Here is a 15,592-nt window from a genome sequence, read left to right as displayed (position 1 = left end):
GAGAGGGGAGCAGGGGGGGGCGGCGGCTGGAGGATGCTGAATTACAAACTGCATCCTCTCGCTGCTGTGAACTACATCTGGTTAAAAAGCGTGTGATGTGTTCATGCCACAGGCTTCAAGCATGGAGCTGAAAAACAGATATTTTAAAGGGGGGCAAACAGTTGGGAGGAAGAGACGGGCAGGGGGGCCGTGAAACGAGGTTCTCACAGGTTCTTCGGTGCCCCACAGCTCCGGAGAAACTACTTAATTCAAGCAAGTCGGTAGAAGACTGAGCCGCATTGTTTTTAATATCGCTTACAGATGTTTTTAAGTCACAGTTTGTTTTAAATCTGGTCAAACATTTTTGTGTCTTTTATTCTGTTCTTTCCTGATTCTACTGCAATGTTAACACACAGAGAATTAACCAACATGTAAAGCATATATAAAATGATAGCTGGTTTTAGACACTGGAATTCTTCCTTTTAATTCTCATTTTTGATTGAATCCTATTCTCAATACTCTTCAGGATTCAGTCTTAGCCTTTTTAATGGTGTGATTGCAGATAAAGCTTCATCAAGCATTGTTGATGCAATGGTGGTCTCTTCTAAATAAGTTTTTACTTTCTATTTTTATTTCCCCTCGTCATCCTAATCCAAGAGTGCCCCCTACTGAGCTCTGAAAATTCACATCGTGTTTCGTGATGTTTCACCAGCACATCATCAGTCGAAATATCCTTCACTATTCCAGCCTACTCTTCCAAGGTTCACAAACATTTACGGTTTACATTTTTGAAGAGTGATGGTGAAAGTTTTTTGTTATGTCTGGTGTCTTTGATAATTTCTTTATCATAAATTCAACAACCGAAGTGAATGGGGGCACTGTTTCGTGAAGTTTCACTAGCACTTCATCACTGGAAATATCCTTCATTATCACAGAATTATCAACATCTCTTTGATAATTGCTGTATAATAATAATAATAATGATTAGGTTTTATCCATCCATTCATCCATCCATCCATCCATACATCCATCTATCTGTTTAACTTCAATAACTGTAGCGGTTCAAACAGTGTGAGTAGTTGAAGACATAGTTTCAACTTGTTTAATAAAAGTCAAACTGGTTTGCTCTTTTGTTTAACCCTTGTGTTACCTCTCGGTCACGATTTTTAAGGGTTAAGAAGGTAGATGGAGATGATGGGGTAGAGGAGAAAAAACAACTGAACTGCGGAAAAAGGGAATAATTAAAGTGAATCCTATACATTACTATCATTTGACTGGTTCAGTCTGATACATATTTTGATGTGATTTCACCACCATAAGCTCCATACAAACGCACTCGTAGTTGTCTGATCTTGTGCGTTGCCTAAGGCACGTCACACGTGCGTGTGTGTGTGTGTGTGTGTGTGTGTGTGTGTGTGTGTGTGTGTGTGTGTGTGTGTGTGTGCATGTGTTTTGCATGTCTGTGTGTGACATTTGGAGTATAAATGAGCCTGTTATTGTTCCAGCACGATGACGGAAGCTTGTGTCTGTGAATCATTAATTCATGATTCTACTCGACATCCTGAACCTTTTCATCTTAGTTTCCCTGTTTGCCCCGGGACACAACCGTGATGCTGAGGTGCTGATATGATATTCATTGCTCTTATTTGAATGCATTTAATCCACAACATGTGCTTGATTTCTGTCATCTCTTCCTTTGAAATATTATTTACACATTTTATGTGAGTGTTTCTTTACTTCTATAGTCACGTTTAGTGTCGTAACCTTCAAATTCAGAGCAAAAATATATTTTAAAAAAGTCAACGTTCAGTACTTGACTTCACACTCTTGATGTAGATCACAAAGCTAATGTTGGGTCAAGTAGACTTTGGCATTTCACTGATCTTAAAAGGCGTTAAAATTCACTGAATAGTCATTCAGTAAAATATCTGATAAACATTGGCTTGTACCTTTGCTTTCATCCTGGATCATTTTCATTGGCTGTAAGATTCCTCAGATATGGTATGTTTGGTATGGACGACATTACAGCGTCAAAGGTATTTCACTTTTCCTTTCATGAATTCCTTCTACGCGTCGACGGCTACACTAAAGGCGGCTAACCTCTTACTTTTAATTGGACAAATTAGACCAGTGGTGTCAAACTCAATCTCACAGGGGGCCAAGATACTTTAGATGTCTAGGTCACTATCCGAACAAAATGTACATTTACAAGTATATTAAGTATGATCACGTTGTAGTGTGTAGATGTGTGTATGGCGTCGGTCATTAGGGAAACTGTCTAGGGTGGAGAAAGAGCTGAGCCAGAAGGAAAAGCTCTTAAAGTACCGTTCTTTTTGAGTGTGTAACAAACATGCAACAACCGCACCATACATTTCCCAGCTGGGTTGCAGAACTTAGGAAGGAAAAGACTAAGGAAAGAGGCATTTTTAGGATATCCAGAGGACGCCTCCCTGGTGGGGTACCCTGGCCGAGCCCCACAGGAAGAAGGCCCTTGTTTAGTTTCTGTCTTGCAACAGCAGGACCGGCAACTAGAATGAGCGATGAAAAATGGATCATTAACCTCTAATTTTTCCTGAGATTCTCAAAGTAAAGCATCTATAAAAAGTTTAAACGCTACATTTCAGGCACATCATTGAGTTCAACTCTGAGTTTCCAAAGTGTCTATCGAAGGACAAAATGAGACAACAATTTGCAGACCTGTGTGTCGGGAAGTACTTTGTGTTGTCCTATAAGATGTGATGTACGGTGCGAGCTGCTTTAGTTTGGAGAAACGCCTCGTTGGCCTGTCAGTTCACACTCCATTTCACTTGAACGTATTGATGTGTTTTGTGTCCTTGTGGCGGCTGTGTATCCGCAGCACTGGACGACTGCCGCTGCACTCGTCGTATAATTACCAACACTGTGAAGATTTACACGCTTTCCAAATCCAGCTGGGATTAATTATCAATAATTGGGCACAATTGAAGCCAATTGTTACCTTTGTTACCTCACATTGTTTCGCCTCCGTTTGTGTGGACATATTCGCGGAGAGCCTGTTGCTGGACCAAAACAAACGCTTTAGTAGTTCCTCCCTATATCATTCCTGTATTTCTGGCTTTACTTCAGCGTCATGTGATCAGTCATCACACCAGATGTTTCTCTCTGGTTCCCTGTGTGTGTTTGGTAGACGTGGAATCTCAATAGCTGGAAGCACACTCATGACACAACTTGTCAAAGCACTGACAGTGCACTTTCTCTTTTTCTTGCAGATTTACCACAAGGCTGCAAGTCTCAGCGGGTGGACAGTCTGTCTTATCTGATTTGTTGGACACTTTTGTGTAATTGTGCTGGGATCTTTCTCGTGTTTTCTCTCCAGTTTGAGCCAGATTGAGCCTCTTGTAAACGCTGACTTTGTGAATGATACCCACGAGCAATATTGTAGAGATGGGAAGAGTCAAATGGAAAGCAAATTGTAGAGCAAATGCTAATTGTAGAGCAAATATGAGGCATAAATTAAGCATTTTCCTAGTATTTCGTGGCCTCTGGTAACTATGGCCTTTTTGCCTGTTTTTCCCTGGACCATATTATTTGTGCAATGCGTGGCAAGCTCAACAAAATGTAGTTTTTAAGGCAACTATTATTCTCAGTTTGGCATTGTAGAATCCACAGTAATTTATGTTGATCATCCTAGTCCCAGCTATTCTCTTTATGATTTCCTGTCTTGCATTCTTTGACCTATTAGTTGTTTTCAAAAACCATTAGGATCCTCTTACTTACTTTCCAAACTCTGATTCTTTCATTCTTGTTGTTACTGCTCTTCACTCATTCCGACCTTCCTCCACTCTCTTTACTCTATACTCTGGATGACTGATCCTGAATACTCTGTTTGTACTACGGCTGGGTATCGATCAACGTTATTCGACACCAGTACTGATACAGACGCCTTCACTTTGACGCTGGTTCCTGAACGATACCTTCTTGATACCAATTATATAAGATCAATTTAAACAAAAATAAAATATTGTTAGTAACTAGTTTCGAGTAAAATGTTTTAGCTTGTAAATTTGATCATGAAGTTTTGATCAAGCGTTGGTATCAAAACTTGGAATCGAAGGACAAAGCATTTTTCTATACATTTTCTGTACTACTGAAGCATTATGGTCGATGCCACAAAAGAACCCAGGTCTGATACCCGGCCATAACATGTACTCATTGATGAGTGTAATGATTGAGTTCTTGTTAAGGCTCATCCATGTTTGATTTTTAACCGTCGATCAAAGAAACTGAACACTGCTGTGCAAGGATCATCAAACACCGCTTCATTGTGGGTCAACTCTCTGAAGGGGAGTTCAAATCCTAATCCTGAAAACAGTATCTCTGTTTGCTTGTCCTACTTCTAACACCAACAGACGCCTCCACCCACTTTTCACGTGACTTTCTTTCTTAAGGAAGAAGGAAATCAACTTTTTTTTTTTAAAAGCCACTTCATTGACCTCATTCCAGAACAGCTCGGATCTTAAGATCTTCTTTATCACTTTTATAGATTATTGCCAACTGTAATCCATTGCTTCTAGAAATCCATCGGCACAGATGTGCGTGAACATCTGTGTGTGTTTGTGGTAGGATAAGATGATGGATTAACAAGAAGGTTTTTGTCCAAGACTTTGTTGTTCTATTGTTCGTGTTTGTGACTTAGATATTTATCACGCGCTTAACCGTCAGAGCTCACGCACACGTCTATAGACATGCACATGCCTTTCATTTACCTTTTACTTCCTGTAAAAAAACAAAGCTGATGAAATAGTCAAAGGCTTCATCAGCACAAAGCCTTCTAAATTATCAGGCTTTATGACTAAGACGTTAATCTCTCAGGTCAAGTCTGATTTGACTTCAGATGGAGAGAAAGATCTCAATCAGTCTAAGAGGCTGGTTTAGATGCAGAAAGATAAAAATAAGCCATCAGACTGGGAAGCAAATAAGAGCGATAATTATCCGTACCCACAGACGAGTAAGACAAGTCGGCTCCTGTTTTTTCAGACAAACTGAGTCATCGACACATCTGTCCTCAGCAGGTAGCAAAGCCAGGACAACAAACGAGGTTTCACCATCTTGGAATCCATTTCTGCCAAATTAAAAACCCTCGTAGCAACATGAGACTCACTGTAGTTTTTCAACTACCGTATCAACATTCTGTGATTGTTTTGTCAGACTCTCGATGAAATCCATCTTCTTGAAAGGGAAAACCTGCAGTTTCTTGTCCATACTTGGATCGCAGCTTAAAGTCTGCCCTCTTCCCCGGGGCGCCTGGTGTCAGTGTGTCAGTTTTCACAACAGACGTGTCCAAGCAGAAAATGAACATCTCTAATTAGAAGTCCACTTTGGCTGCTGGTGGCAGTTTTGTCGTGGCTTGTGAGAACACTTAAGGCTGACAATGGAGTTCTTAGGCCGGATCGACTGCTGCTCTATTAGCCTTTAGTTTCGTTGCTATTATGGTGTGGAGCTCAGAGTATTAGCTCAATTCTGCTGCGATTTATATTCCTTTCAACTATTTCACTCAATTACCGAATCCGGACAAGTTACGAACTTATGGCTCATGATTTGTGTGAGTGGCATCCCAAGTATTGAAAATGGATTGTATTACTTCACGATATTAACAGCAATACCAGAAACATCATGAGATGAATCCACTTGTCAGGGTTCTTATTCTGTAAGAAATCCCCCCTTTTTTATTACCACCATACTTCCCCAAATATTTTTTGTCCGAAGTAGTCGTCATCATTTGTTAGCGTCACTTTTAGCTGCTTATTAATTTACAACTTTTTTTTATCTACAATGTAAACTTTTTCAACTACTAACATTTTCTTCTATTACATTATACACTATGTTATGACAAATACTTCCGGTTCCATTAGTACACCAACTACTGCCCTGGGTCATCTACTATCAAAAGGCAACCAATATTTAGTCTTATTTATTACTGTTAGGACTACAAGTTTTAGTCTTTTTGAAGTTTGTAAGTTAATTTAAGACATTTTAAGATGTTAAAAAATACATATATTTTCTACAGATTACTTGAGTAGATAAAAACAAAAGGTTTGTGTTCATTCGTGGTATTAACAAAACAAAATAGACTTAGTTTAACCCCTTTTTTTCAAAGTACAATTAAAGATGTTGTACTGTTTGAGGCTCCAAACTGAAAATAAGTTACAAAAATTATAGTTTTACTGTATAGCATTTTATGAATTTCAAAATCATGGCCCTCATCATACATTAGCTCAACTTTTTGCTTCTTATTCATGTTCCCTGGCTTCCCCTTGTGACTAACTTCATGTCATTTCTAATTTGATCTGCATTTGTTGTGCTGTGGAGCCGGCATTCTCATGTGATCTTGACTTGCCTCCATTGGCCATACAAGCAATCTTCTTGCGGTTTGAACAGATTTTTTGTATTGTTTTTTTTCAACATTATCTTCATGCTGTTGCACTCAAGCACAAAAAAAAAAACAACGTCTACTTCTTCTGTAAAATACGCTTAGGGTTTCATTTCATTGTTGTTTGTGGCGATCTACTCCCGGAGAGGGATGCCTTGAATCTTCCACTGATTGCGGCTAAACCGTGTCTTCATGCGATAGCTTGAAGGAGGATGTTTGTCGTCCGCAAGCGTGGATGTTGACAACGATGTTGTCGACTTGAAGTGAGCCACGTTCCTGATTCATGGCCTCCCTCAGTGGCGCTGACATGCTTGCGGGCGGGGAAGAGAATGGAGCTGATGGGCTGGTGAGACTCATAATTTAAGTGCCCTTCACTTGAGATCAGGTCCTGCTCTCTGATTTCAACACACGGAGGCACGAGGCAAGTTTTTATTCAGACTCACAACCCCTTTTGAATCTAAAGTATATCAAAACAGTCTCTATTCAATCTAGTATTAACAGCAGTCTAAGTCATACTATACACACAAATACACTTTTTAAGCTTAGAGCCCATCTTGTGGGTTCGTTTTTCATCTCTTGTTATGGGTAGAAGGTCAAATGTTTGACCAATGTAATCATTCATAGATATTTTCGTCAGAGTGGCAGGTTTAACCCTGTTTATTAGACCGATGGGTCCGACTTTGTTTGAGATTAAGGTCTAAATGCCGTTTTATCCTCCTACTGATGTCCAAAAGTCTCCATTATTGGGAAAGAATTCCGTAACAGAAGTTTGGTTGAAACATGGGTGACTGTGTGGACTGAAATAAAACCAATTATCATTAGAAAAAAATATGAAAAGAGGTCTGGGAGGTAAAGGTTGAGACTTTTTGCGAGTGGCTTCTTTTCATTTAAATTGTGTATACATTTATTCATTTTCTACATATCATTCCCTCATCCTGGTGAAAGGGGGCTCTTCCTTATCCCAGCTACCTAGGGCAAAACGTGGGAGACGAACAACCATTCACACATACACTCCTCGACGGACCTCTGGTAGTTTTTAGACTGTGGGAGGAACCCGGAGTGCCTAGGTAAACCCATGTCAGCACTGGTAGAACATACAAAGGAACAGACACGACACAAGTTGGAAAAACCTGGAAGTGAACCTGCAACCTTCTTCAAGTATTCTCGCTTAACACAACAAACGCCTCATTTCAATTATGACATATTATATCGTAAGAAGACGGAAGATAAGTTTAAGACCCACATAATATTTTATTCAGAACTGGGTTTGAGCCAAATGGACCGATAAAGGCTGTACTACTAGAGGTTCCGTTCCTAAAAAAAAAACATCCCGGTCTTTTCATTTTACTGTTCAGAAGCCGAACACATCAGAGACACTCTTCAAATACTGTAAATTGTGACTAGGGAAGGGAGATAATCTGGAAGGAGAATGGATGGAAACTGAAATATGTTGAGCTAATTCGTCGGCGGCGCACAGCATTAGCCCGCTAGCACAAGAATAAGGGAATTAGAAGAGGGAGGAATAGAAGAGGGGAGAGCACCAGAGGCTTTGAGTTGCTTCTCTGTCTGACAGTGCCTAGCAACCACGTTTAAGCAGCGTTCTTGGCTGCTTTATTGAAGTTACTGCAAAATATCTTTGTTTGTTTGAAAAGCAGCTTAGCGTGCCTGTGACTGCAGGACGGACGACTGAGGGCGCCGAGGATTTATTAGCTCAGATTGTTCCTCCATTACATGCCGCTACCGACATGTGGCATTAAAGACAAATGATCAAGAATACCGAGAAACGAAGTCCAAACAAAACACCATAAGAAATAATGAATGCCATGACTACTATATATAGTACTACGGCTATTACCACTATTCTTCTCTTTAACTAGTAACATTTTCTTCTATTACTAGATTTACTACAGTATGTTATCACAAGTACTATTACTGTGTTACAATAGAACAGCAACTACTGCTATGGTCCATCTACTATCAAACTGCAGCCAATATTTAGTCTATTTCAATGCTATTAGGACTACAAGTCCTAGTTGTTTTCATTGGTAACTTCTTTTTTGGGATATATTTCAAGATGTTAGCAAATACGTGAATCCTCTGCAGAGTACCTTAGTAGATAAAAATAAAGGTTGATTCACACATATGGGATTTAAAAACGATTATAAATTAAGTTTTTATTTCTTACAATGGCAATTTGTTTACAAACTCCAAAAATGTAAACAAATAATATAGTTAGTATATTAATATGAATGATTTATATAAATAGCACAATGTGATGTAAACAAATACTTGTAAAAAAGCTAGTTTTTTGTACTGTTTGAGTCTCCAAACAAAAAAAAGTAGTAAAATCATACCCTTTTACCAGTGATTAATACAGAAGCAGATTTTATTTTTGGGGAAACAGCATCTTAGGTCATGTTGTCAACATGGATGTAGGTATTACAAGTTTTGGTGAAAATCAAACTAGCGGAGAAAAAAAATGTTTAAGGCTCTCGCTGACCTTATCAAATTATTTGACGTGCCGTGCCTGGCCCCGGAGCCTGGACTCATACAACCCCCTCTATTGTACTTTACGATCCTGCTGCGACTGGGAATTCTATGAAGATGGATCTGCCAGCTGCTGTTATTCGAACCAGATTTAAGACTCCTGGTAATCTCTGTGATGAAACCGATATTGCTAAACCAAGAAGAGCAGAGAGGCGTGATTTAAACGTTTTAAATCGCGGCGTAAACAAAGAAGCAGGATTTACAGCCGCAGATATTCTTACAGAATGTGATTAAGAGCTCTTAATGCTCATTAATGAAAGGCCTCTGTGCCACCGTTATTTTGTCCAAGACATCCTAAATCCACACGCTCCTAAAAACCCAGTGAATGGAAGTGAATCACTGGGGTGGGTGAGGGGTGGCAGAGCCAACAGCCTCTTCAACTCTCATGATGATATTAGAACCTCTCAATCTGCAATGATGATATCCATCAACATGTGAGTGCGGGTGACCCCACTGTAAAACCAAGGACCCTCTTGGAGGTTTCCCAGTCTCGACTTTTAGTTCCAGTGAAGGGGTTTTGTCGGCAGGATGAGACCGAGTTTGCTTCAGCGGTGACAACAGAACGAGTGAGTGAGTGAAACAGCTGTAACAAGCAAAACAATCATCATCTGTAATTCATATTCGACTCAATCATTCTGTTGGAAATTGTTTCGCCAAGATCATTTGCCATAACGCCTTTCGTGAAGAACCGCTAATGGAATTTTAACAGAACCAGACGGAGTGTTTTCGGGGTAATTTGCAGGTGAGCTTTGTGTAATACTTTTTTTCTTTTCTTTCGTGAAATTGCTTTAGGAGATCAGTTTCCCGTCTGTCACTAGAAGTCCTTTCAGAACATTTGTGAATTTGTGATGCCAAACCCAGGAAGTGATGATTTTTGTCCAGTATTCTTTCGTCACGTTGACAAATTTGATTTCCTCTTTATAGGTTTTAAACCTGATTTTAATTATACGATTGCTTGTTTTCAAGTCACAACAATGGTGTAGATCCTACTTCTGATGGAGGAAGATATTTAATACCTGATACCATTTTATATACCATGGGGACAAAGAAAATGATAAACGCATAATAAGGCATTAAAAAACATTTAATTACCATGGAATTCGCAGATAAATAAAAAATAAAAGAATGAAATAACCAGAAAATGTAAATAAAATGTTAAATATTAATTAAAATGATCATCATTAATTAAAATAATATTTTAACAAATTAATTATTAAATAAATAATTAATAAATATCACACATAACATTATTTCTGACACATTTTGACACCATTATATTTATATTTTTCTTGCCTCTTTTTTGTTTATTTTTAAAGCTAAAGGAGACTTGGGGTAATATCTTATAAACAGTACTGGTAGGATTGTCTTCAATTTCTTGCCTCAGGTTGACTTCTCTCTGCTTCACTTTTTATTTTACATAGAAAATACATTTGTTTTGATTCAGGCTAACAAACTAGCCTCGGCTAAAAACAAACAAACATTATTAATGCGGGTCACTTGGCAGACTTGCAACCAACGCACATAATATGCAGTAAGGTTGTCAAGAATGAGTAAAGCCATGGCACATGTCTCGATAAAAGAATTATAAATTAGTCTGAATGAAATTAATATGAATAATACATAGTTTCTACTTTGTGCTCGATATTACATTAATTAGTATTTAATCTCCAAATCTACCTTCAAAATCTTATCCTTTTTTTATATTTGTAGGGATAATTTTTGCTTGAAGATTTGCATTTCCTTTATGCTCTATAATCCTTTAGTTTGTTCCTCATGTTTGACTCATTTTGACATTTTCTTCTGAGTTGTTTTGTCTTCTCATAGATGTATCAATAGAAAGATATGGTATGATAATTTATCCCACATTGTGAGAAATGGAAAGATGGATCCATGGGAAAATCACTTTGGGAATCGAGAACTGATGGGAATGATGTCGTTTTTTTTTCTTCAAATTTTGTGGTTTTCTAGAGCCTAAATTATTTTCCATTACTCTATGGGAAGTAACAGGAGTGCCTAGAGGAAACCCTACACTAGCATGGGAAGAACCCATGTTTTCAGCTCGAACCCAGAGTTGCCTCAAGCAAGATTTCAAACCAGCGTCCATATTTCATATGAGACTACAGAATTAATAAAAGCAAATGTATTTTTTTAAATGTATTTCTTACTGTAATATTGTGACTCGTGATTTAAAGTATTATTTATTCTGCATGCCTCTTCTGGAACTTGAATTTCAACCTTCTATCGCTTGGATTCGTCTTTGGATCTTGTATTTTAATCCATGATTTGATTTCTTAAATTTTGGAGTGCGACGCTGATGCGCAGCTCTCCAGGATTAAGCTCCATAATAACATACATGAAAGTGGAGCAGTAAGTAAAGAAGGCAGACAAATCCATTTAACAGACTCTCTACATTTCAGGACAGATGCAGGATTACACCGAGCACATTAATTATAAAACCATTTACACTAAGAGTGTCGCTTTTTTGTGAACATGTTGGATTTAGTGGCGATGATAGACGCTTCTTTTGCTCTTTTCTCTCATCTCGCTTTCTAGTCATAGCAATTTGGCTTGATGGCAGTAAACAAACTCCACTCTATCTCCAGTCCGTCAGCGACTCTACAGGCCCCGGGCTCCTCTTTGTGATACGGAGAGCCTGCAGGCGGATTAGACCTCCTGCCCTGATGTAGACAGCATATACAGTGACAGTAATCCATGTCGCTAATCCAAGTCTTGATGTAAACACTAGAATCGCCCGCCTTCTCTCTTTATCACCCTCTTCTTCCTGGTGCTGTTCTGGTCTGATCCTTTCCACGTGGAGCTCCAAACTCAACAACCATCAGGTCATGGTCACGGAAGGTGGAATTCAGGAGTGTGAGCATTTCATTAGAGTCTAAGTTCTCCTTTTTGTCGGACTCTTAGCTTAAATAAATTGAAATAACACAATAATGCAAAAGGTTTGCATGTATTCAGTGTCATGAATCGTTGTCTGGTGGCGTTGTTGTGTTGTTATGTTTGAAAGCCATCGGCTAAACCTGGCCCGGATGAGCTCCACGTGCGGAGAGAAGACTCCACGATCGCCTTCAGCTTCCTTCACATCATCTTCTCTGTCACAAAACTTCTCCCTGCCTTGTCGCACAAGGCCAGTTCATCTCGAGTTCACAGTTTATAGACGGTGTTTGTGTAGGTTAGGGATTGGCCAATGAAATGAAAAGGGGCCTAAGTATGTACCATGACTGTTGTGCTAGGCCTCGTTAGTTCCAAAAGATTAAATTCATTAATTTAAGGAAAAATAAATACTTAAAGGGACACGTGAAATGTAGGTAAGTAATTATTTGTAAAGCGTCTTTCTCAGACCAGGGTCACAAAGCGCTTTAACAATCGGAACCACACACAGTTAAAATACATACTTCAAAAGACCAAGACAACATAGAGACAAACACAGCCGCCCCAAGATAATTAAGGAAAAGCTTGCACAAATAAAAAGGTCTAAAGATGTTTCTTGATCCTGGGGTCCGCAGCGGTGTCGTGTTGCAAATTAGACAGTTACGGATAAAAGGAAAAACATTGAAAAACAAAACAAAAATAACTGTTTCTTGAAACATCTTTAGACCTCCATCGCCATCAAACAGAGGGAGAGGAAGATCGTTCTAAAGCTTAGGAGCAACAGTCTGGAAGGATTTCTCTCCTCTGGTCCGGAGCTTGAGCTGGGGTGTAAGTCTGGATCAGATCACTGATGTAAGGAGGAGTCTGACCATGAATAGATCTGAAAGTAAGGCAAGAATCGGGGAAATGTGAGTTCTTCTACTAGAGCGGGTCAGAATTCTCGCTGCAGAGTTTTGTATTAACTGCAGGCGAGACAGATCCTTCTTGTTAAGACACGTAAATAAACTATTACAATAGTTAATGTCAGTTTATTTTATTCTCGAGATTTATTTTATAAACTAGTATTTCCTCAAAATAAGCCTCTTGGACTATTTGTATTTCAAAAGCCAAATCTAGCGGGGCTAAGTAATTTCTCTGTGGCCAGCCGTATTGTTTTTATAAAAATCAAAATAGATTATCATGTTGATATGATGCCAGATCCATAGTTTATGGATGTCAACAATTCTACAGAGACTTCTGATAACAGCAATACTGTGGTTGAAGGAAAGAAATGTGATACTCCCTGATGAAGACAGTTGGGAAGATATAAAATGTGTTTGGTACGTGACCAAAACTGCTAAATTATTTTGGTGGCTTGTCTGAGTTCGTCACTCCTGCTCTACATGATCCTGAGGGCCCCGTCCGTGTCGCGTTGCAAATTAGACAGTTACTGAAAAATGAAAGGCATAGAAAAACAAGACGAGAATAAACTTTTGAATGTTGTTGCTGTGAATCTGAGGTTGTTTAACTTCAATGATCCGTGCCAACATTTTTATCTTCTCTTCTCTGTTTGCATTTCTGTGGCCAGTTTTAAAAAGAACCGTTTGTTCCCGAGGGCAAAGACTGATCCTGGTGATACGGCAGCAAAAAAAAACCCTGTGAGTGTTTGACATCAGGACATTTCTTTTGTGGGCTATTATCAGCAGCGACAGGTTGGTGTGAAACCCATTCTGGGTAATTACAGATGAAATGGGGAATGTTGCACTCGCTGTATCTGCTCTATGTGTTGTCATGGTGGTGCTAAAGTTATGATTTATAAATCTTAGATTAATCTCTTTTACTTTAGATGCAGCAAAAACTTTATCTTCAAATAGTTTTCTCATGATCACTGGTTGTTTTGACTCATGTATTGCTTGGTAATTTGCTAGTATTTACCACGTTTCTGATATTACATCTGTGGTCTTTCATTTAATCATTTTAATACCCTGACTTACTTGTGTTTCTCAACTTTAAAACGCGATTGCCAAAGAATGTCCCAATCCTTAATACCTCAGTTTCCACAGAGGATAAACACAGAGAGATTCTTTTTTTTCCCTCCTTGCTGGGAAATCACTCCTCTTAACTGTCATCTCTGGTCTCTTGTCTCTCTTTCACAACCATCAGTGAAGACGAACGGCTCGCGCCGAATCCATAATGGCCGTCTTACGGTTAGAATTTCAATTATTCCTCTAAAAGTAGGCAATAAGAGGCAGTTTTGTGTGTGTGAATGCCTGTTTTCAAAATGTTTTTTATGAGGCCGTTGAGCATAAATACAGACCGGAGAATGGCACTTGCGCTAACCAGAGATAAAGACGTGATTAAATAGAAAAAGTGTTTGGATGACAGCTTAAAGTACATGTGATGTTGATCGATTATAATTGTGATGATGGTGTGTTTCATCGGTATCCTCCCAATCATAAACATCAGATAAAATAGAATAGAAAAACCAGCTACTGCCAACGTCAACTGTGAACTGAAAATGGTCTTGTTAAGAAGTCGTATTATCGTGTTCTCTTGCATATGGACCAACATAAATACCAGTTAAAGGTGCGACGACGTCACAGTCATCAGGTCTTCCGCGAGAAAAAGAAGCTCCAGACGTGTTTTATATTCAGAGATCTGACTTTGTAAATGACCCGACGACCGCAGGGAAGACTATTTTCTGCCTCCACTCACAATTTTCGTCCCTAATTATCGCCCGACTCGCCCTGTTTCTTAAGTGCCGGTGAGTTGCTATGCTAACGAGAAGATGAGGGTCTTTTTCTCCGGAGAGCTGCTGTCAGCAGGTGAGCTGTCCTGATGGGAAAAAAGAGAAAATCGCCAAAGCCAGCAAATTGCTGCTCCGAGGGGAGAATCAATTAGGTGTGGAGCGACTGGAATAGAAAGGCAAACAGGGGGCAGTGGTGGTGGTGGTTTGTAGGGGGGTGTCAGGGGGGGTGTAGCTGGGCAAGGGTCCGTGCGAGTGATGGCGCAGAGCCTTCGCTGATCACCTCCTTTGAGACATAAATCCTCATTGTTGAGTTTCAGATGTCGACCAGTCTCTCTTATCGTCAGCCTACGTTATCTCCAATTATAGTTTCCTGCTCTTCTCGGCAACAGTCTGTGGTGAACAAAGTGAGACCAACAAAGCCTTTTAATTCTCCAATAAAAAGAGGTGAAGAGCATGTGGGGCCAGTCCTTTAGAGAGTTAAGATCTCTGCTTGAATTTGATGGTAAGAAGAAGAGATTAAAGATTTTTGTGGGATTAGTTTTTCAATTAATTCAGTTATTATTATTATTTTTTTTTTTACAAACAAGTAGCTAAAGTCTTTCGGAAATGTTTTGATTAAGATGCTCTAAATAAAAGTACATAGCTGAAAGTGAAAATGAGGAAACTAAAATACTGAAATAACTTCATTTGTATAACTGTGTTAACTCACTAAAAGTAAGACATTGACGTTATTAATAAATATTATTTAAAAGCACTATCGTTTATCATAATAATGTTTGAAGTGTGTCGCGTTGAATTGTATCAGGTTCGCTTGTAATTCTGTTTTTCTCTTAAGAATTTTGTCACAATAAAAATCATACATTTTTTTCATTTCGCACAGAAGCAAAAAAAAAACACCGGCCTATAACCAACTTACCTGACCCTAGCTGCCTGAAAATATAAAGAATATTATTAAAAAAGCTATTATTAAAAATGAAATTTGTGTTAGTTAAGTCGTATGGCTTATTACCGTGACTGCCTATGTCTACTTCCATTAAGACAACAAA

This window comes from Callionymus lyra, chromosome 3 (genome assembly GCF_982586985.1).
Source record: "Callionymus lyra chromosome 3, fCalLyr1.hap1.1, whole genome shotgun sequence".
Classification (NCBI taxonomy): domain Eukaryota; kingdom Metazoa; phylum Chordata; class Actinopteri; order Syngnathiformes; family Callionymidae; genus Callionymus; species Callionymus lyra.
This window is presented reverse-complemented; position numbering follows the sequence as displayed.